The sequence below is a fragment of the Panthera tigris genome, chromosome A1 (assembly GCF_018350195.1).
Source record: "Panthera tigris isolate Pti1 chromosome A1, P.tigris_Pti1_mat1.1, whole genome shotgun sequence".
In the NCBI taxonomy this organism is placed as follows: domain Eukaryota; kingdom Metazoa; phylum Chordata; class Mammalia; order Carnivora; family Felidae; genus Panthera; species Panthera tigris.
Window position 1 is genome coordinate 145,890,930 of NC_056660.1, and position 24,137 is coordinate 145,915,066.

At 38.3% G+C, this 24,137-nt stretch overlaps 1 protein-coding gene across 11 annotated transcripts in view; it reads left to right on the forward strand.

Annotated features, from left to right (window-relative positions):
* The window catches only part of XRCC4 (X-ray repair cross complementing 4), a 316,380-nt gene that overhangs the window by 232,445 nt on the left and 59,798 nt on the right, over positions 1 to 24,137 (forward strand). For 5 of the 11 annotated variants that reach the window (XR_006218779.1, XR_006218764.1, XR_006218795.1 and 2 more), the window contains one exon: positions 1,635 to 1,741. The exons of 4 other annotated variants lie outside the window; for them this stretch is intronic. The gene's annotated coding sequence lies outside the window, so the exon portion shown is untranslated. Of the gene's footprint in view, positions 1 to 1,634; positions 1,742 to 13,805; positions 15,386 to 24,137 lie in introns of those variants that run through there. 2 more of the 11 variants (XR_001510048.2, XM_007079784.3) reach the window with 2 other exon arrangements.

The following is a 24,137-nucleotide window of genomic DNA, read 5'->3' on the forward strand; positions in this document are numbered from 1 at the left end:
TTCCTAAAGCTTCAATACTTTATGCAAAGGTACCCATTCTGGATCCAGAACTTGTACAGGAAGGAGGGAGTAGAGTTCAATACACTGGTGCCATTCAATGGATGTTAAATAACATAAAGCATCATGAAAGACGGGCTTCCAATCCTGAAAGGAGACATTGTGAACTAACCTTTTCTTCCCTCGGATTTTGATCCCAGGACAATTAAAAGGTATAGAGTATCCTTTTCCTCAAAACAAAGTGGCAGAAATCACACTTTTTAAAAAATCAAATTACATTTTGTTTTCAAGTTTCAACAGAAAACTTGAGACTGTATTTTCCACTGTCTTTCTAGTAGACACACACATTGTTGGCCACTATTTCTCCACAGATTTCAGTGGGCAAGTGCATGAGGAGGCACTTTTTCCACCCTACTGATGATTTTTGCAGTGACCGAACTTTATGAAAATATTTTACAAAATCTTCATGAGTCAATCTTCCAGTGCACTTGAAAATAATTAGGCTTGCTATCACTTGCCTTCCCCTCCTTATCAGAGAAGCATTTGCAACCAGGCATTCTGTGAATGTGGCTAAATCGTATCATAGAATCACTGAGAATATCTTCAATATTAAAGTAATCACCACTGTCCCTGGAGCCCTGACACGGGTGCCAGCATCCCCACTCAGGATCCTCTATCAGTCCTGCCTAGTAGCACAACCCGGCAGCCTCTCTTGATGAAGCAATGTGAGGTTTAGTCCTTATTTTATTCCATTTAATTAAAGAACAGCTGAAAAAATCCTGTCTTGCATTTTCAACACATGGTTCCAATTAGTGCAGCAGAGCAGGACCCTGAATTTGATAAAAGCACTGACGTGTACCTTTGGTGCCTGTACAATGTACTCTTTCATTTTACAAGGTGGCTGAAGTGCAGTTTTAAATATCTTTTTTAAATGTTGACAAAAACCCAGGGGTGTAAGCTTAGGAAAAAAGTGAGGAGAAGTGAACACAATTTTGTTTGAATTGCCTGCCATAGACTTTTAGAACCTTGTATGCAGAAGACGCTTATGTGGGAAAATCTGCAGTGGGCATTTACAGGCTTGTATGCAAAAAGCATTATGGTTCATGAGACTTGCGCTCGGAGGCTATTAGATGGGAGATCCATCACCTCAGGAAATACCACTTACTGTACTGTAAATTTGCTCCATGTGACCAATCTGCTCGAGAGGTAATGGAAATCCCATTCCAGTAAATTTGTTTCAGACCAGGCTAAAACTGATAGGACATTTGCCTTCAGTGGGACTCTTTCTGGATAACTTCTGGAAGTTCATATGTTTTTAAATAGGAAAGTAAAACTTAGGTCCCAGAATCTGGAAATTAGATGTGGAAAAGCCTAATTTAGGTCATCACATCCCACCTCCTGCCAAAATAAAGGGAACTAGCAAGAGGAAAAAGTAAGATAAAACAAGTAAAATATTTTATGACTGCTTCACATGGTGTGTGTTCTGTGCCGTCCCAGAAACAGTGGAATGATTTTCCATTTCAGGTCATGGGAAAGCATGATGTCTTTAGTCCCAGAAGGGTGAGATACTTAAACTGCTATAAGGCCCTTCATGAAGGTTAACAACAAACCTCTTTGTGCCTGGCTTTTATTTTCAGAGCTACCATTCCATTCTTGGCCCATAATTCACAAACTAGAGAAATGTGCCCATCAAGAACAAACTCACTACTAGTTGTGCTCAGAAATGTTACCCCAAAGTGCCAAGGTAAGAACAAAAATCTAAATAGGATAAAACTAAGTAAATTGATTCCGTATAACTGCAACTTAAGAAAAATAGTCATTGAGATGGTCTTTCTGATGGCCTCATTGCTGGAGACTATATCAACAGATTTACTGGGTGTCCTCCCTCAGTTCTCAGAACTATAAAACAACTTTCCACTTTTCTAGAAGGAGCTCCAAAGAGTAATTGAATGAAACCCCGTAGACAGATCACTCCTCAGCTTATGCCCTCTGTTGCTGTTGGTGCTGTGTCTTCATCTCATGACTTAGAGGGAACTAACTATGGCATCTTTGATGATTTTTTTAAATAGGCTCACTAATTCTCACCGTGAGTTGACTTATACATAGGTGATTATTCTACATCATGAATGAACCATTCTAGATTTAGAATGTGTCTAAATCTTCAAATCACAGTCTTAACTAAACTGTGCTTTAGGTACATTTCTTATCCTGTCTTTTTTTTAACGTAATTCATTGTCCATTTGGCTTACATACAACACCCAGTGTTCATCCCAACAAGTGCCCTCCTCAATGACCATCACCCATTTTCCTCTCTCCCCCACTCACCCTCAGTTTGTTCTCCATATTTAAGAATCTCTTGTGGTTTGCCTCCCTCCCTGTAATCCTGTCTTGAAACCTGCTCCAATAGCCATCATGTCCACCACTCCACCGAAGAGTTCTTATCAAGTCACAAAGGATCTTCAAGTTGCTAAAGTCATTGGTCATTTCTAGCCTCATCTTAGTCACACTGAAACACTGATAACTTAACATACTTGATCTCTGATTCATTGTTGTCTCTTGGTTATCTTCCTATTCTACTGGCTATTCCTTCTTTATGACTTTTTTGCTTCCTCCTAATTTTCTCAGTCTCTATAAAGGGATCGGTACTCAGATCTCTTTTCTTTACATTATTGGTTAAGTGGTCTCATTTAGTCCATGACTTTAAGTAACTTTACATGATGAAAAATGCCAACTGCCTCCTGGCCTCTCTTCTTGGATGTACAAATGACATGGTAAGTCTAACATTAAATTCTTTATTGTCTCTTCAAACATACTTATTTACCAGCCTTTTCCATTTCATAAATAACAACTCTATTCAACCAGTTGCCCAGGCAAAAACTTTTGGAGACATCCTTGATTCATCTATTTCTCTCTAATCTCCAATTGTAATCTATAGTCCATAATCTCTAATCTCTAATTGTAACGTACTTGTGATCTGCTCCCAGCTCCATTTCTGTGGCTTTACCTCCAGCCCTCCCCCCCACCTTTTTTTTTTTTTTTTTTTTTTGCCCTGTCCCTTTTCCAGCCACAGTCATGTCAGCACGGTGCCTTGAATGTGCTATTTCTCTGGCTGGAATGCTCTTCCCTTCAGATTAGCTACATAGTCACTCCCTTACTTTTTTCATGTTTCTATTCAGATTCCATGTTATTGGGGAGGCCTTCCCTGACCATCCTATGTAAAATAGCACCCTTCTAGCATTACCTGCCACACCATTGTTTCTCTTGCTCTTATTCATCATTTTCCACATCAGTTTTCAGACCTGGCATATTATATGTGTTCATTTGTTTGTTGTCTGTCTCCTCTCACCGGACTACAAACACCATTAGAAGAGGGGCGCCTGGGTGGCTCAGTTGGTTAAGCCGCCGACTTCAGCTCAGGTCACGATCTCGCGGTCCATGAGTTCGAGCCCCGCGTCGGGCTCTGGGCTGATGGCTCAGAGCCTGGAGCCTGCTTCTGATTCTGTGTCTCCCTCTCTCTCTCTGCCCCTCCCCCCGTTCATGCTCTGTCTCTCTCTGTCTCAAAAAAATAAATAAAAAACGTTAAAAAAAATTAAAAAAAAAAAACACCATTAGAAGAGGGACTTAGTCTCTTTTGTACTCCCCTATAATCTCCTTTGCCTAGAGTGCTGCTTTGTGCACAGTAGATACTTAATAGATTTTTCTGGGTTAATGATTTAAATTTTTATCACGGTAACTATAAGAGCAATAAGGCATGGGAAGTTTTGTTGATTGGGCCCACTGACTTGTTACTAGAACAAACCCTCTACTGAATCTGACATGAAAGCTTGGTCTAAATTATATCAGACTCTCTTAGCATTTATAGTGTTCAAGAGTTTACATTTCTATGTACAAACCATATGTCCACGTCCCAACAATGTTAAGGCTCAAAATGAGATCATATTAATTTTACTATTTTTTTCTGAGTTTTATTTATTTATTTTTGACAAAATTTGTGTATATTGAAGGTGTACAGTATAATGTGTTTTTTTTACAATACATTGTTTGATATATGTGTGTATACTGTGAAATGATCACCACAATCAAACTAACCAACTTATTTATCACCTCCCATAGTTAGACTCTTTTGTGTGTGTATGGTGAGGACATTTAAGATCTACTCTCTTAGCAAATTTCAGGTCTACAAAACATTACTGATACAGTCCCCATGCTGTATGTTAGATCTCTAGAACTCCTTCATCTTGTAATTGAAAGTTTGTAACCTTTGATCAGTATTTCTCCTTTTCCTCCATCCCTCTGCTTCTGATAACCATTATTCCACTCTGTGTTACTATAAGTTTGACTTTTTTTAAAGATTGAACATTTAATTGAAATCATATGATATTTATCTTTCTGTATCTGGCTTATTTTACTTAACATAATGTACTCCAGTTTCATACATATTATTGCATATGACAGGATTTCCTGCTTTTTAAAGGCTGAATAATAGTCCATTGTGTATTTATACATTTTGGTTATTCATTCAACTCATTTCTCTATCTTGGCTGCTGTGAACAATAATGCTGCAATGAACTAATTTTTGACAAAGGAACCAAGAATACTCCATAAGAAAAGGATAGTCTCTTCAATAAATGGTCTTAGAAAAACTGGATTGCCACATGCAAAACAATGAAATGGGATCCTTTGTCTTACACCATACCTAAAAATCAACTCAACATGAATTAAAGACTTAAATGTAAGCCCTAAAACCATAAAACTCCTAGAAGAAAACATAAGGGTCAGCTCCTTGACATTGGTCTTGGAAATGATTTTTTGGAATTAACACCAAAGCACAGGCAACAAAAGCAAAAATAAATAAATGAGACTACAGTAAAATTTGAAAGTTCCTGCACAGCAAAGGAAACCATCAACAACATACAAAGGCAACCTATGGAATGGGAGAAAATATTTGCAAGTCACATATCTAATAAGGAATTAATATCCAAGATATATAAGAATTTTATACACCTCAATACCAGAACAACAAATAACTCGATTTTAAAATGTGAAAAGGACCTGAATAGACTTTTTTTCAAGAAGACATGCAAATGCTCAACAAGTGTATGAAGAGGTAGTTGACATCACTAATCATCAGAAAAATGAAAATCAAAACCATAATGAGATATTACCTCATACTTCTTAGATTGGCTATCACCAAAAAGTCCAAAGATAATAGGTGTTGGTGAGGATGTGGAGAAAAGGAAACTTTTGCACACTGTTGGTGAGAATGTCCATTATGGAAAATAATGTGGAAGTTCATCAAAAAATTATAAATAGAACTACCATGTGATCCAGCCATCCCACTTCTGGGTATATATTCAAAGGAAAAGAAATCATTATTCTGAAAAGATATTTACACTCCCATGTTTTTATTAACTTTATATATCCAAAACAAAGACCTGAGTCTTCACTCCATATGACTGTTGAGTTCTCTCTACAAGTGGGTCTTGGTCATTGTTTATCATTTCAGCCAAGCATCTGGCTTAGAGCTTGGGTCTCTGCTCCCTTTGTGGGCCACTGCTCACTCCTTTATTTCCCTGGAATAGGTTTCTTTAAGCTGCGGCTGCTCCACTGAACTGCTTCCCAAAGTGGGGCAGCAAGCCTTCTTTGGTTCTCTACAGCACAAGAGACCAAGCTTATTTACTTTTAATAAAACCATATCAGGCTCTACACTGACTTCCATATTGCTAAGCTTTTTTTTTTTAATAGGAAATTTATTGTCAAATTGGTTTCCATACAATACCCAGTGCTCATCCCAACAGGTACGCTCCTCAATGCCCATCACCCACCCCCCTTTCCCACCCACCCCCAATCAACCCTCAGTTTATTCTCAGTTTTTAAGAGTCTCTTATGGTTTGGCTCCCTCCCTCTCTAACTTTTTTTTTTCCTTCCCCTCCCCCATGGTCTTCTGTTAAGTTTCTCAGGATCCACATATTGCTAAGTTTTGTGGTCATTCTGCAGTCATCACTTTGTTCACACTGGTCACTTGAAAACATGAAAATTTGGGACTAATACAAGGAAAGTTCACCACACTGACTAATTTAATTTACTGTAGCTAGACCCATAAGGAGTCACCAGTAACGTGGCCATGTTGCAAGCACCAGCTTATCAACATGCACCATCCAGCACACACGTATGTACACCCCTCGCTGGGATTCTCCTCTGCCATATCTCCCCTCCAAACCTAATCATGAGCTCAAAGGAAAAATTCCCTCCTCTTTGTATCCTAAATTCTGCCTCCTGGACCATCGTGAATCCCAGGATCTCTGTCTCCTTCCAAAATGATTTTGTAAATTCTCCAAGGAAAGCCCCACACCTTGCCTCTGGGTCAGTCTTAACCTGTATCCTTAAGCAGGCAAATGGTTCAATATCAGTGTATTTCCCCCAAACTAGAGCCATTGAACCATTCATAACACTAAGTATGGGACATCTGCAATCCATTCTAAGCTGCACCAAGCCCAATCAAGTTCAAACATACCCAACTTTCCTTACTCTTCAGATTCCCTGATACCAAGATCTTGACATATGGGAACAATATCATGAACACATGTATTTATTGTACACACATACACACACACCATTGACCTGTATACTCTGAGATGGTCTTCTTAACAATAAACAGTAATATGCTATTATAAAGCATAAATCCATATAAAGACAAAAAAAATTTTTTTCTGCCCTGGACTCTGCTCTCCTCCACCCCAAAAACTATCTGCAGAGAAAAAGAACCGTGTGAAAACATATTTGATTTATGTGACTAAATGGAAGACCCATCCTCTGGACCTAAAGGGTCTCAATCCAGGTTGTTATTTCGGCCCTAAGAATAGAGATATTTACTTTCTTTATTATTTAGAACTGAAAGGCACATTGGGTTGTTTTTCCCAGATTAAAAAGGCTGCATCAAAATGGCAAATTCCTTACTTTCACCTTTTGGTGTCCAAAAACTTCTAAAGGGCGTCCAATGCAGGAAAGCTCTTGCATATGATGTGTTGAGTGTTTGGGTTGATACACATTCCTCCTCTATAATCTGGGCTTCCTTTACCTATTAGATAATAATAATACTTTGATTCCAAAATCAGAATCATTGGTTTTCATGCCATATAATAAATTCTCACATCTTTTCTGAATTGTGAAATGATAGCTGTCTCTAGAATACAGTGATATTTTTCTGTCAAACAGTCATTAGGAAAAATTGTAAGGAGACTCTGCATGTGGTTTCTTAGAGTGGCCTATAATAAGTTAAATCTGATTAATTTTCCTTTAAATATGCAATGAACAAAACCCATTCCCACCCTCCACCCCCGCTTTTTAAATTTCTGCTACATGGGACTAGTCCATGGGAGAAAAATTGCTCTTTCTCCATCTTTTCCCCTTGATCTCTCATGATCCCTTCATTGGGTCCCCACTGTTCTGTTTCCAACCTTCCCACTAAGAAAATATACCTGCCCAAGTCTCTTATCCTGGGATATTCCTGCATGACAAGGTAGCTAATAAATTGATGCCATAGATAAAGGACAGTTAACCTGGACTGGCTACCTTTTGTCTTGTTATATGTTCCATTTGACAGGCCTTCATTGAGCTAACTCAGAATTATTGACATAAGGGTTTTTTTTGTTTGTTTGTTTGTTTTTTCTGTAGCCACTCAGTGAGGCTTTTCTTTTAATCAGTCACTAGAGTATATGACGCAGGCAGTTCTGGATTCCATGTCCAGTAAGATGCACAGAGACGTCAGAGCAAATGATGCAAGGTCAAACTGTTCTTAAAACATGGCTCTGGTTCCTTACTACAGTGAGGTCTATGCTGAACCTCAGTATATAAAGCAACAAAAGAAGAGTTGGAGTAGGATCCAAGAGTTCGGTCCCCCTTATCCTTTGGGAAAAAATTTACAAGCCATTGGTCCAGCGATTAAGAGGTTCAGATTAAGAGAACAGATTCAGGAGTCAAACAGTTGAATTCAAACCCTTGTTCTGGGTGACTCTTGGGAAATGTCTTCCTCTCCCTGCACTTCACTTTTGTCATTTCTAAAATGCAGCCAATAATCTCATCACAGGTGGTTCTGAAGATTAAATGAGATCATGTAAAACGGCACTTAGCACAGTGCCTGGTGCCCAAGAAGAGCCGTGTTAAAGGTGCGGGATGGTTAGTGTTAGTCTGCTGCCACTTCCGTTTTAACCAAAACTATTAGATGGGTGCAGTATGATGCCCCATGCAATAGAGCTGTTGCCCATGACCGAACACTCTCCTGAGGGTAGCAGAACAATCGCTGTTTTGTAAATTGAGTTAAACCACTCCCTAGTGTGGCTAATGATGACTAATACAGCAGAAGGGAGTTGGCCACCCTTGTGCAAGGCACAGTTGGGAAGTTGACTATGCTCTGCTTACAGAAAGTCAGGTCATTGCCAAGCTCTCCTGGCATGTCACTCCTGCCATAGTTCTAATCTTAGAAGAAATTCACTCATTTGTAGAAGACGTGTCAACCTTTAACATATACTAAATATAATTTTGGAGGAATTCCCAGCCAACTTCCTAAAGCAAAATACACTCCATGAATAGTGTCCTAATAGCTTTTGATGAGGCAGATTGTATTGGTATCTACAGTTTAGCATGGAGAGAGACATAGTCCTTGATAGATAAGTAATGGGAATAAAACCTGGAAAACTCATATTTTGATGGAAACAGTAAAATGGTTCCCTTGGACCACAGTATCTGAATTCTTTCATTTTTGTACTGCTAATAGCACAGAGAAGCACAATATTTCAGCTAAGAGTGTTAGAAAGGTATAGGCATTAAACAAATGTCTAACAGTTTAAATGATTTCTTAGAAGGGACTGAAATATGCTTCCTCATTTTATATACACATCCTTTTTACATATTGCTCCAGATAGGATTGCAAAAGCAATGATCTTGCAAGAAACAAGACCTCAACTGAAAATGATATGCACCGTTAAAATACGAAATAAAACACACAAGCCAACAAAGCTGAGATTTAAAAAAAAACTTGTATTTTTTCCCCCTTATGTTTCATTTGCCTATACTCATTCCAACTTGGCCTAATTTGCTGATCACAAATCTGGATGTATTACCAAGACCTTGTCAGGATGCTAAGAAGGGACAGGAGCCCCCAACTCAGGTTTTAGCTATTTCAGGGCTACTTCTGCTTTCCCTAAACTTCCCCTCTATCACCACTGAGGCCTTTTAAAGGATATTACCAAGAACTTGGCAATGAGATCATGTGTCCTTTGTCACTACGTGTCTGATTCTTGTTATAGATTCCCTGATGCCTCAGTTCTCAAAGCTGTGGATCCAGAGCTGTGGCTGTTGTCTGTCTGTAGTGGGAGAAAAGTAGAGAGAAAAGTAGGGAGAAAACTGCTTAGGAGAAAAGTAGATTCCGTGCTAGAAGCCTGTGACTCCCACGCTCCACATCTTGTGTTATGGGTCACTTAAACATGCTCCCTGAGAAAGCTCTCAGGAACAGGGAAATCATCATTATTTCCTCATTCCTTATCTCTGGGAGAGAGAGGAGGGCCAGTCCCTTTTAGAGTCCCCACTATCTTCCGAGTGCATCTCTGCTTTTGAAGTGTCAATAAGCTCCAACTGAACTCATCATCTCCCTTCTATCTTTAGCCACATCTCGTTCCTATTTTGGTGCTTTCCAAATTGGTGAAAGGCACCAACCTTATCGTGGTTGTTATCACTGACTCTTCCATCTCCTGACCGGACATTTTTTTCCATCAAATCACCAAATTTTGTTACTTCTTCCTCTATGATGGCCAGTTTTCTCTACCATCACCAACACTACTGCCACTAACAGAACTACTACTATTGCCTGGATCTGTGTCACAGATTTCTAGTGAGTCTTGCCCTTTAACCTTGCCCCTTCTCAATCCTTCTCCTGGTTCAGTAATTTTCCAGCTCCACTTTCCTTAATTGCTCCCTACTGCCTTCAATAAAAAATGTCCAGTATTCTTAAATTGTCTTACAAGGCCTGTCTGATATGATGCCTCCTTACTTCAGTGACATTTTTATCATTCTTTCTTTTGCTACTCTTCCCTCCCCTCCACCAAAAAAAAAACCAAAAAACAAAAAAACAAAAAAAAACCCTGTACATATTGGCACTACATCTTTCCATGCTCTCTCTTCCCTTCCAAGTCCTTGAATATGCTCTTCCCTTTGTCCTGAATACCCTTTCTCACTCTGCTGTCTCCATTCTTTGACTAATTGCTATTCATCTTTTAAGTCTTGGGTTGAATGTCACTTCCTCAGAAAGCTTTCCCTGACCATGTAAATCCTGATTAGGCATTCTTCATAGATCCTGTGTCCATACCATATTCCCCCCACCATATAGCATTTAGCACATTTAGTCCACATGGCCCTTGTAACTGCATGTTTGCTTCTCTGTCACAGTCATCCATAAAGACAGGAAGCCAATCTTTTTCACTGTTCAATTCTTTGTACCCAGAGTAGGTCTTCCTGAATACATAAATGAGTATAATGGAAGCAAATGTGAGAAAGTATTTAAAGGAGTGTCAACATGTCAGATGCATCTGAGAGAGCAAATGAGCTGAGAGCCAGAGAATGACCTTTGGCCCCATGTGAAAGTGGTTTGTGACTGTGATAAGAGCACTCTCCGAGATGTAACAGAGTAGAGTGGAGTGGAGTGTGTTGAAACTGCCTAGGACGTTAGTACATGTAGACAGCAAATGTAGACAAGTTTACTGTGAGATGTGCCATGGTAAGAGGAAGACACTGCTGCTGCAGGAGAGAGAGGGGATGACTGCAGGGACATATTATGTGAACGATTAAAGACACTGCTTGTAAGAAAGTCACAATTGTCCTTAGGGTCACACAAAAGGCAGACCCAAAAGAAGAATGCCTATTTTGGCCAAAGCTCATGAGCACATTTTGAATCTCAGTTTCGGATAAAACGTGCTAGGACAAAGGAGTTAAAATTCCAGAAAAACACTCAGGAAGTAAGTTTACAATGTTGCTTCACTGCTTTCTGCAGCAAGTAATAACTTTATTGGTAGCTTTTGTTGGCTTGTTGTGATAACCACATAAAGGAAAAGAGCTGTAAGTGATATGCAGGGAATGTTTATGCTTTCGTTTATTATTCAATATGGACGTCACAAGGGTATGAGGAGTCGCACAGCAAATAACCGTGTACTCACAACCTACCTTCAGGACTAACATTTTATTAAATGCAGCAGAAGACCTGGTGCATCTTGAATTTAAAATGACTTTTATCCCAGGTTGTACAGGTCTCCAGTTAAGGCACAGATTAATTTTTTAGCATGAAAAAAAAAATGTTTCCACTATGGAAAACCAACCTGTTGAAGTTTATACAGAAAATATTTTCAGTAAACAAAGACGAGTGCAGAGTTTCAGGAAGAAAGTGTGGGGGTCATGATGACAAAAGCAATGGAGGACCCACAGATGTGCCCCAGGCCCTCCTCACTGTCATCAATCATAAGCCTGTCCTATTCCACAGTTCCAACCACTAGGTCTTGGACCCCTGGGGGTAGCAGAATTTATTGTGAGGGGTCTGTAAATCCATATGCACATTCAGTATGACTAGACTAAATAAATAATATGTCACACACACACACACACACACACACACACACACAGTACTATTTTTTAAATGTCTATAGGTGAGGTGATGAATAAAATATAAATTCACTTACTTGGTTCACTGAATTAATAGAAGCCTTTGATCATTATGTATTTTCTCAGTCTATAGACATTGAAAGTATAATGTCTAGCATGATACAGTCCTCATACTCAAAAGAGATTGGACTATTGCCATTGTTATTTACTAGAAAACATGCATAAAGCCACTGGATGATGAATTAAACAAGAGGCAAAATGTTTTCTTTAATGTCACTAATTATTTGCATTACCAAATGTTTCCATAAACAAACTTGTTGTATACACTCTTTGTCTTTGCAGGAAGCCTTTATGTTAACACCCTCCTTAGTCCATACGTCACACAACAAACACCATCAGATCTTGGAAAATGAAATAGAGTATCTAAGGGGTGCCTGGGTGGCTCAGTTGGTTAAGTGTCTGACTTCCAATTTCGGCTCAGGTCATGATCCCAGGGTTGAGGGATTGAGCCCCACAATCAGGCTCTGCACTGACAGGGCACCCACCTGCTTGGGATTCTCTCTCTCTCTCTCTCTCTCTCTCTCTCTCTCTCTCTCTGCCCCTCCACTGCCCACACACCCTCTCTTTCTCAAGAAAGAAAAAGAAAAAAGCATCTAAGGTTCAATCTTGCAGGAGTCTGAGTAGGGTTTCTCTCCCTCCTTTCAACACTTGATAGTTCTCCCCTGGACAGGGTGATGGGCAGGGGTGGAGTGAGACCAGAAATCCCAGTGTTTTTCTTCTTGTCTTGTGCTCGACGTGCTTTGAGTTCCCCTGGGGTGCTTCCATCCACATGTGGCCCATTTCTAATTTGTCTACGTATAATGAGTGCCGTTTTGTGCTTTATTCATGCAGAGGAACCCAAAGGCCCCTCGTGTGCTCTTACCTGCCTAGATACTCAGCATGTACCCTTAAGAGTGTCGATTTGTTTGGTAATCATTTATTTCCAATGTATTTGTCTCTCCTCACAAATAAGATAATAAACTGAAATATCTAAGCACATAATTCGTATTTTATGTTGAATGGAATTGACTGTGGAGGAAAAGAAACTCTCACCCTTGTCTCAGTTCTCTCTCTCACTAGTGTCTAAGTGAGCAATAGAAATGCTCTTTGATATTCAGACATGTTTTACAAAAACTCTTCACTGAAATGTTTTCCACAGTGAGACAGCACATAAGATGGCACATGACCCAACACCGTTACTCTGATTCCCATAATGAAAAGTTGATTTATTTATCAGTTTTCTTTCAATGTTTATGATCACATAAAAGAAGAAACCTTAATTTAGTGTTGGCGTATATTTAACACTTCTTACAGGTCCCCACCCTCCCTCCATTTTTCATTTATTTTTTAACAGAGAGAGTGTCTAGGTCTCACATTCAGAGCCTTTAGCACAAGGTAGCAATGTTTACATAAGTTTTAAAGCATTTTTTTTATTCATTGTATATATATCGTGTAGCTTCCATCTATTTAAGGCAAACAGTAGATTCTTTATCCATCTACAGTAGTGATATAATCTTGTAAAATAATAGAGTGAGTCCGGTTAAAGAAAAATATTACATAGATACCGATTTGATAGTACAGCCGAAACCATGTGAGTTACCTAAGAACAAAGTTTGGGAGGTCCTGCTTTATTATAAAGCAAATAGATTATTGGGAAACATGGAATAATAACCTGTGAGCACTAAATATTTTATCAAGGCAGAAAAGCTAGTCATCACACAACATTGTAAATAAGAGGTTAATGTTCTGGCCATACAGAAGTGAGTAGGCATGTGTGAGTTAGAGTTTTGACTTGACATTTTCCACCATACACTATTATATGTGGTTACCAACAGCATTGGCTTCAACATCTTTGAATGTGAAGAAGAATGTGAAAAAAATAAATTTGGTTGTTTTTAACCTGGACGTTTATCATTTGTCTGATGCACAGTGTCACAGAATCCATTAATAAAAGGGGTTAAAGATTACGCCCTGAGAGGCTGGCAAAACAGTTCTCAAGTGCATTACTCAGCTCGAGGCAGACGTCACAAGGGGAACTGGCTGTCGTTTTAAAGCTAGTGGGTGTAAAACTTGCTGTTTCTTTCTATTTGTCTGTGAGATAATTCTGGCTCTCCCTTTCCCTCTAGGACATGGCTGCCAAAAAGAATTAATCCCATACCTACCCCATTCATGATGACCTCGGAAACAGGAGAAGCAAACGTTTCTTACTGTTAACCAGAAGCATTTCCCCCAAATGACTGCAAATAGCACAGATGTCTGTTCCATTGATAGATAATTCCAGTGACACTTTTTTTTTTTCAGCCAAGTAGAGATAGCGTCACAGCAGGATAAAGTGGGCTGGAGTCACTAACTTTGACGTTCCAATCCTGGATCTCCCACTGCCTAACTCTCTTCTCTCAAGCCAGCCACTTAACCTCTCTTTTGAAGTCAGCTTCCTCACAAATGAGACCAGCTCACGTGTACTTCTTGTCTAAGCACCAGATAAGGCAGATAATGTACAGAGGCAGTAGCCACAGCTTAATCCACAGTGTAAAAGTGCTTTCCGGAAGGGCTTCTCCCCCACCCCAGGATTTCTTAAATTACTAAACTTCATATGCTGTCCACCAGTGTCAAAGGCGACAGCCAAATAAAAGGCCCGTCCTTGTACTAAAGACCAGGCCTTTCCCTGATTATGGACTTATTTTAATCATGAACCTTGATATACTTGTAGAAAAAGTTGACTTGTTTTTCTTCATATCTCCCTGTTGGTGGGTATCGTTTAATGGGAAATTTTTCAGTTTTTTTTTATTTGCTTTTAGTTGTATTTTGCGTGTATGTATTTTTAGTTTTTTAGTTTTCTGATTTTCCAGATATCTACAGAAGACTCGAAATATCCACCTTACTTTCCAGAGAAATAGTTTTTATAAAACAGAGATGCCATTTGTTATCCATAAAACATGCTCTTTTTTTGACATCTCCTGTAATATAGAGAAGACATATTCGTGTATTTACTTGGGCTGAGAAGAGATAGCAAAATTTAGTCTTGGATATGTATAGATAACACTGTTATCTATTGCCTCCACCATTACCAAAGAACTGGGTTCAGTTAGAATAGGTATTTGCTGAACAGTAAGGAATACTAAGAGATATCTTGTGTGGGCAAATTAGTTTGTGTACTTGACCCAAGCAGTTAGCACAGAGCAAAAGGGACCCAGTTTCCTGGAACCCTGTATCATATATTGTTGACTCCTGCTAGTTATTTCTTCTATGCAGACTCTCATGAACTAAAAAAGCAAATTGACTTCCAAAAGTTAACCTATGCATGAATAAAAGCACAACATACACAGAATGTTTTAGTCCTTCTGAATTCTTTGATGTTCCATCTCTAATAAGGAACTAACTAGATTAAATTTAAATTCTTCAGATATGAAGTAAAACATATTCAATATATTTTACAACTTTTGAGACTGTAGAGATAAATGATTATTTTGCAAAGTGGTTTTTGAACCTTACCTTGATTCTGAGGGTTCAAAGGAACAAATTATGGTTGAGAAGACTGATAAGAACCAATATGTGTTGAAGATTGAAAAGCCTCAGGGACATTTTTTGTGTCTGATTTGACCAAATCTGTTGACCATTTTAGCTTTTCATCCATCTCATTAGAAATAGTTTTCAACAGGGGCACCTGGGTGGCTCAGTCAGTTAAGCATCCAACTTCAGCTCAGGTCATGATCTTGGGGTTTGTGGGTTCGAGCCTCGCATCAGGCTATGTGCTGACAGTTCAGAGCCTGGAGCCTGCTTCACATTTCGTGTCTCCTCCTCTCTCTGCCCCTCCCATGCTCATGCTCTGTCTCTCAATAAGAAACAAACATTAAAAAGAAATAAAAAAAAATAGTTTTCAACAAAGATAACCATTATGCAAATTACAAGTGGTGTGTTATGTGCGTGATTAGGTTTTCCATTTTTCTTTCTTTGAAGCTTTAAAAAAATATATTTTGGTGGTTATTATAATGGAAGTCCACTTTCGTACTGGATTTCCTTCATTTCTCTTTAACCGTGATTAAAGAGCTGAATCTCCACCAAGGGGGAAGTAGCATTGGTGCTAATCCCAACTTGGCAGAATTATTGGGTTCCACCCCAACAGTCACCAAAACATTTGGGTTTAGTCAGAATACCAATTCATCACTTCATAAAACCAAAGCTCTTCTCCATCCCACAGTAACCTGTTCATAGACCATAGGGAGAGTGAGAGAGATGTGAATAGACTCACTGAATAATAGGGCCTGGCCCTCTCAGACGTCAAAAGAGATCTGAGAACCTTCCATTTCTTAAGGCTCCTGGAGTATTAAAACAAGAAGAGGAGAAGAGGAAAAATGCCAGAACAGCATAGAAATAAAGTGTAGCACATTTTAAGTGCTTAAAATCATGCTTTAAACACATGAAATATAAAATAACCTTTCTGGAAGACAAGATCAAATGGCCAGATTTGAGGCTGTTTGTGATTATAACAGCCCTAGCTAAATGGTTTTACTAAAGACACCTAGCTCCCAATCATCATAGCTCCTGCTCAGGGGCTGAATGGAAGTTCCAGGATCATTTAGCCTCATTTGATAGATATAGATTAAAAAAACTGAGGCCAAAGAGTGCAAATTATGTGCTTTAGAGTGCAGTCAATTAGTTGGTGAAAAAGCAGATCTCTGTATACTCTCTGTGCAAATGGAAGGCACAGAGGAGGTCTTGAGTGGGCGAAATGACTACTAGCAGTTGATAAGGTGATGAATATCAAAAGCAATATTGCAGGGAAAGTAATTGTTGGGCAAAGCCACCATAAAATGGACTGAGTCATGGCCAGATGTGGCCAGATGTGGCTAATCAAGACTCCTGATTGACATTTCTGCATGATTTCGGTGAGGGCTGCATTTATGACACTACTTCATAAGGCGAAATTGGAGATTCCTTATTTCCAATACCCTTATTCTGTGGTTAGTTCTCTAGTTGGAAATCTGTGTGAGATCCTCACGGAGACGGGTGTTAACTTTTCCCATTGAATTTCTAAGCTAGGAAGCTGGGACTCTTAGGAGTCGATTTTGACTCAGTCTTTTGTGAGACACTCTCATCTTTGAGTCATGCTTTAATAATTTGGATCTCAGCAATGACTTTATTTATCTTGGGGAATTTTACTTTTCTGGACAACCAGAATAATTCCTCTCTTAGCTATCAGAAGCAGACACTGGAAAAGCTGCTTTCTGTGTCGTTTTCATACTGTTAGGATTCTGGGCTCCTTAGTAACTTGGCCAACTGTCTTGAATCAAATGTTAGGCGAGTGCTATTGGCTCTATCTCCTCATAGATCATTTCCAGCTGTTAGAACAACACAAATATGAAATCTTCTGATCCAGGAAAACTTGAAGTTTTCATTAGATCCCCATACAAAGATTAGATGCAATGATTAAAAAGAAGTATCAATCCCCTGTGTTTGGAGGGTGATGGGATATGGATAACATCACACTGTTAGTGGAAATATAATTTGTTAGAATCATTCCAGTAGGCAATTTGACAATATGTATCAAAAGCCTCAAAATGTATATATTCTCCAATTCAAGATGGCAGACTGACCACATGCATTGGCCTCTCATTACTTCCAAAACCATATTTACTGAATTAAAAGTATAGAAATGTAGAATAAAATCTCCCTTATACATGTATCTCTCAAGTTCAGTAAGGAAAATGGAACCAATTGGTTCAATAGAGAGAGCTCAATATAGGCACCTATTTATGAAAGTGTAGGAACATCTAAAAAGCCAGATGGATTTGCAACATCAGGGGCTACTGCCTCCAGTGGACTGGAGGGACCAAAGAAAAAAATTAGTATTGCTAGAGCTCAAGGCCCTTCATGGTGAGAGGTTGAACCATGAGAACGGGGCTGCCTGGAGTCAGGAGGTGTTGGACAAAAAAGAAGAAACCACTTCTAGAGATGCTATGCTGCCAAGGGCAGAAAGAGAAGGGAGAAATATATTGCCTTCTTCCTTCTTCTCTCTCCAATATCCTACCAGTGCTTCCCACTGGCTGAACCTCCATGGAAGCCAGTTGGCATGGAAATGTCATTTACAGGAGCTGGTCACTGCTCTTTGATCGAGAACAGAGCAGGGAAATGTTGAGTAATGACTAAAAGTAAAAAAGCAACTGCCTGGAACAACAGACAAGAGAGAATGGGAAGTGTGTATGTCACTAAAGATTGAGCTATTTAATAAATTACTGGGATACAAAAAGTAGATGAGAGCCATTAGATAGAAGAAAAGGGCAGAGCAATTGCCAGCCTAGAATACACTTTGACAGCTCTGTAAAGGAAGAAAGCTAATCTGCCCTGTGGAACCCCTGACATGCCTTGGGTATAGAGTCAGCAGACACAACAGAGGGGAGAGTGAAAGATGGAGCTAAACAGAGAGAGATTCCTCAAAGGTCTGAGTGTATCCAGAATTCTTCAGTCAGCACCCTATCTCCAACATATATAAACACAGTAAGCAGGCAGTTGGCATTATACTCCCAGTCAAAATATATGGTGACTCCTTTCTAAAGTAATTGGGCAAACTGGGAAAAGATAACATTTCTACATTTGCTGATGCCTCAGAGGGAAGCCATTATCATCTTGGCACTGTGCAGGCACTCAGCCTGGGAGCCAGTTACCACTCCCATTGATCCTCAAAGTTTACTGGCCCACACTGCCTGGCGCAACCCAGGAAGCAATTTCAGAAGAAGGGGAGAGGCCTGCTAGGAGAACAGTCTTCTGCCACTACAAAAGCAGAATATCTATTCCATCTACCCAGGCCTGCTTTCTTAATAACAGAGAGAAGCCACTAGAATATGAGGAGAACTAGCAGTATAAAAAGAAAAGTATAAAATTCTAAAAAACCAACAAACAAAAAACAATCTTGGAGGAAGTTGAAATGATTCAGGGAACAAAAAAATCATCCTTAGAAATATTTGCAAAAAGGTTCAAGAAAATACTACCTCTATAAAACAAATAGGAGAATGAGAGAATGAGAAAGCACTCTTAGAGATTTAAAATATAATTGCCAAAATAAAAAAATTAGTAGAAATACTAAAAAACAACAAAATCAAAGGAATCTCTCCAAACATTAATCAAAGAGCAAAAGATGGAAAATATGAGAATGAACTCAGAGGACCTATATTCAACTAATAAAAACCTCAGAAAGAGAGAAAGAGGCAAAGTGTTTAAATTATTCAACCAGATAGTAAAAAGATACGTGCCAGAGCTAAAGAAGGATAAGACTCTTTGGTTTACAATGGCTCACCTAGTGTCCAACCCAATGAATGGAAACAGACCCCCCACCTGGACACATTGTATGGGAAGTATCAGAACAACATAATTAAAAAGAAAACCTTACAAGCCTCTAGGAAGAAAAAAAGCCACAATTCACAAAGGAGAGAGACTCAGACTGATACATTTAAAGTTCTGAGGTAAAACTTTTTACCCAGAATTTTCTGTATTTGAAATATATATATTTGAAACTGCATTTCAAAAATACAAGGACTTAGTACATTTATCACCTATGTGTCATCTCTCATGAAGCTACTTGAGTGTCCTCAGCATAGAAGATCAGTAACCAAGGAAGGCAGGAACAGTAGTTCTGACCCAGGAAAGGGATAAAGGGATGTTCCAGGTTGCCACAGCCCTCAGAGCCACCGGTCCTGAAAAGAATGAGACAGTACACCCCAGGGGGAGACTTCAGGGACAGTCTGTGCCTTACGGAGTAACTAATATGGCTTAGAATGTGGAAAAAATAAAGGGCAAATAGCAAAAGGGATGGGAGTAGGAAGTAATAAAAATTCCAGAGGAAAGGTTATACTACACACTCTTGATCAAAATGTGACAAAAACTAATGCCTTGATTTTAAGGAATCCATAGACCTTCATTCTAGAAACAAAATTCTTTGGGTGGCTTAGATTTCTGTACAAGGGCCCATGGAAAAAGCACTGGAAGCCTAGTGCATCAATTGGCATGGTGTGTATCTGTTTTTGTATTAAAGAATTAACACTGGCAAATCAGTTGGTTGGATTTCTATTAAGAGACAACCTAATGACATAACATGAAAGGTTTGTTTGTATCTGCTCTTCTCAGCAGAGAACAGAAATATTGGCTACTTGGACTACATGTCAAAGCAAAACTAACAAAAGATGGCACAACAACTTTCTGGGGGGAAATACGGAAAAAAAAATGGAAGACTTTCTCAAGTTTTAAGGGGTGGTCAAGACCAAGAAACACGGTCAAAATTGGAAAAAAATGAGAATTTAGTTTTATAACCTAAAAGGAACCAATAGTAAAACTAAAAGTAATATAATAAATATTCAGGTGGAAGGAGATAATGAAAATGAGCAAATCCCTGTCTTCATCTTGAGGAGTCACTACATATTGTCTAAAGTAGTTAGATAGAAGAGTACATGTATTAATCTAGATCCTTCATACACAAAAATGAGGTATTAACGTCACCTGTTGGAAAAACCCCGTCTCAGCCCTCCCCCTCCCCCCACCCTGCCAACTGCAGAACTCCTGAAATGGGATCTGCATTTTAACAAGATCCATCAGTGTTTCATCTGCACGTTAAATTTGAATAGCACTCCTTTAAAACAGTACTTCTTAATTTTGGCCATGCATTATTAGAATTGCCTGCAAAACTTTTAAAAATACATCATTTAGAAAGGGGCAAAGCCCAGGCCCCCACTTAAAGAGATGATGCTTTAAAAGGGATAGTGTACAGAAATCAGTATTTCTTCTTAACAGCTTCTGAGATAGTTCCAATGTGTAGTCATGGTTGAGAACCAGTGATCTAGAAGAACTATGGTAAGTGACAAAGAGAATGAAGACAAAAATATTTTAATTTTGTTTCTGGATCTATCAGGGCATTGGGCTGAGGATGAGGAAGCGTGGAAAAGACTTGTTTTAAATGAATAAACAAACAAACAAAAAGCAGAATCAGACCTATAAATACAGAGAACAAACTGATGGCTGCCAGAGGGAAGGAACGTGAGGGGTTGGGCAAAATGGGTGAAGGGGAGAGGGAGACACAGGCTTCCAGTTTTGAGATGGGTAAGTCGAGGAGTACAAGCACAGCATGTACATTGTACATACAGTCAATGATATTGTAATAGTGATGTAATGGGACAGATGGTAGCTACACATATTGTGAGCAGAGCATAATATATAAACTTCTCTGAATCACTACGTTGTACACTGGAAACTAACATAACACTGTGTGTCAACTATACTCAAAAAGAAAAGAAAAAACATTTTTTAATAAGAAATGTTACAATATTTGATCTGTATCTTGCACAGGTGTTACTTGAAATATAGGTTTCTTTTTAAGCATACAGCCTTCCGCTCAGAAATTCTACTTATAGGAATGTTTTTAAGAAAATAATTGATATATGACACAAATATTTATGTTCATAATTTTAAGAATTGTAAACAATGTAAGTGTTCACTTAAAAAAGTGATACCTGCACAACCATGTTTTTCACAACATTATTCACAATAGCCAAGACAGAGAAGCAACCCAAATGTCCATTGGTGAATGAACAGATAAACATAATGTGATGTATGCAGACAGTTATATTTTTTTCAGCCTTAAAAGGGAAAGAAACTGTCCCATGCTATGACATGGATGAATCTTGGAGATATCATGCTAAGTAAAATGAGCCATTCACAAAGAGACAAAGATTGCACGATTCACTTGTATAAGGTATCTAAAATATTTAAACTCATAGAGCAGAATGGCAGTTACCAGGGGCTGAGGGGGAGCTGTTGTTTAATGAATTTAGAGTTTCAGTTCTATAAAGTGAAAAAGTGCTAGAGATTGGTTTGAGAACAATGTGAATAAAGTCAACACTGCTGAACTGTATACTTAAGATGGTAAATTTTATGTGTTTTTTACCCCAATAATTTTTAAAAAGTATGTATTTTGGTAAACAACTCTGTGTATGTTTGAATGTATAGTAAAAATTGTAGATTATGCAACAAAGTGGTTGTATGGCTTGCAAAGCTACAATTGAGACTGCTTCTCTTCACTTTCTAGATTCTTTGCTATTTTAAGAGTAAGCACAAAGTATTGTTATAATTAAGGGGAAAAAGAAGAAGCTGTTTCCACTTTGAACAATATAAAACCAAACTTTCGTTGGAGTTTACAATGACTGAATGACTCATATACTGCGCTCCCTTATTTGCCAAAGAAGCAATTACATTCTCCTGAGGAATTCAAGGCTTCACATCCCTTTTGGAAATGGTTGTGTAGTGTCTGGATCTTCTGGGACTTCTGAATATTCTCTCTAGTCTTGGGGAAAAGAAGCAAAAACTAAGTAGCCCTTTTACACATGAAGCAGAAAAACTGGTTAACGTCATAGAACAGATTTTGTCTCATGAATTCCTTTAGCTTCAAGGAATAGTAAAGCAGAGGGGACATTGGGAAAAAGGAGAGGAGGAAGGGGCATGGAGGAGTTAATTGCTCTGGACAGAACTGCCCAGCCCAAGTGTATGTTGACATTTTAGCTCTGTGTTACCACTGTTTTCTCTTGACCCTCTCTGGGTATCCTGAGTCACAGTGACAAAAATGTGGGTCATTACATCACAACTGTTTTACGATTATTTGTGTTTGCACGTTTGACACTTGTGGTCCATTGCTAATGCACTATTGTGCTGAGACGGCGTCATTAACCATTTTTCTTTTAATTTCAAAGCCTGGCCTAATGAAATATCTATAAAAGTGAAAAAAAAGAGTTAAACCAGAAGATCTTTAAGATTATTAAAACCAAATGTTTAAAAAAGGAGTTTCACTGTTAATGTCAAAATATCTCTGTGGCTCTGTAAAGCTTTTAGATTCTACCAGATACTTAAGTCCATCAATAAGCTAATGTACATTGCGATCAGCAAATCCATGGATCATGCTTGTGCGGGAATTCTTTTGTGTTATCTAACTCTTCTAATAAGAATGGCTCCATACATCCATGTTGAGTGCTTTTTAACCTCACAAAAGTTAGATAGCATGGCAATAATCCTGGCAATCAAGGGTCTAAAAAACACAAAAGTTATTAAAGGTATCACAGAATGAACAGACCAGTTCTTCATTCTGTTCAGCAGAGCACCAAAGAATTTAACAAATCTTATCTTTAATCTAATGTTGGAATTGTGATCGTGGACTATTTCTCTTCTTGTTATTAGGCCTGAGTGGAGAACTTTGGTTTGTCATCATTTTTTTTTATGGAATAATCCTGAAATACCACATTCCTGGTCCCTCTTTTCCTTTCTGTAATCAGTCATTCCTCAATTTAGAATACATCTTCTACCCTTTGAAGAGAATGAAAATATTCGGTGAAGATAAAATAGTTTAATAATTTAGTCATGTTTTTTACACTATAAGTGACCCAAGTTTTTACCTACTCACATAATCTTTTATGACACTGGTTGTTAATATTTTACAGTCAGGCAAAAGGACAATTTACAAAAGTTAATGAGAGAAAGAGAGGGAAAGAAAGGAGGGAAAGAAGAAGGAAGAAAGAAGAAATGAAGGCAAACAATCATAGAGCTAACTTTTCAGATAAGTTCAATATAGGCAATGGTTCAGACAATTCAATTGAGTGTCTACCCCAAACCCAATTGGAATGAATGTTCAGATCTATAAAATAAAAATACAATACAGATAAAAATAGCCTCAAGTTGTTTTATATAATCTGTAAGGATGTTTTTCCTAAACCATAGAGGTAATATGTTGCTACAGTTTTTCAAACTGGTATTGTAATTTTTAAATAATTCCACGCAAAGGAAAACTAAACCCATTTTCTCATTGCCTCCAGTATAATTTGGGTAGCAAGCCACACCACATTTTTGAGTGGATCTGTGCTGAGTTAGGAAACATTCTCAATATCTGGGTCTTTAAAAATTATGCTAAGCTTGCAAGTCCATAGCACATCAAAAATAAGAACTGTCTTAGGACGTTTGTTGGTTTTTCTATAGTTTATATGTAGCCAGCTGGTTTCTGACCTCTTTGTGTAAATATCCAGCTTTTCACATAATCAGATTCCATATTACCTTGTTATGACATCATTCTGGTCAGACTTTGATCCCTTACTAACTTTTCCAAACCATACACATAGACTTAAATAACGATAAGAAGATTGCTACTTATCCACAAAATACCACTGCTTGGTGGTGGTTAAAAAGACAAAAAAAGTATACACCTATATGCATACATGTAAATACACATCTTTATACATTTTTATATGTGTAGAGATATATATGCATAATAATGAATAGACCTACAGAAGGGTTAGAAATACACCAAAAAGAAAAGTATATTTTATTTGATACTAAATTATTGAATTTTCAAATTGTGTATTGCTAGTGACATACACATTTAAGTTTCCTCTTTCTGCAGTTGTTACCAGTTGATACTTTTGTTCAACTTGTATTTT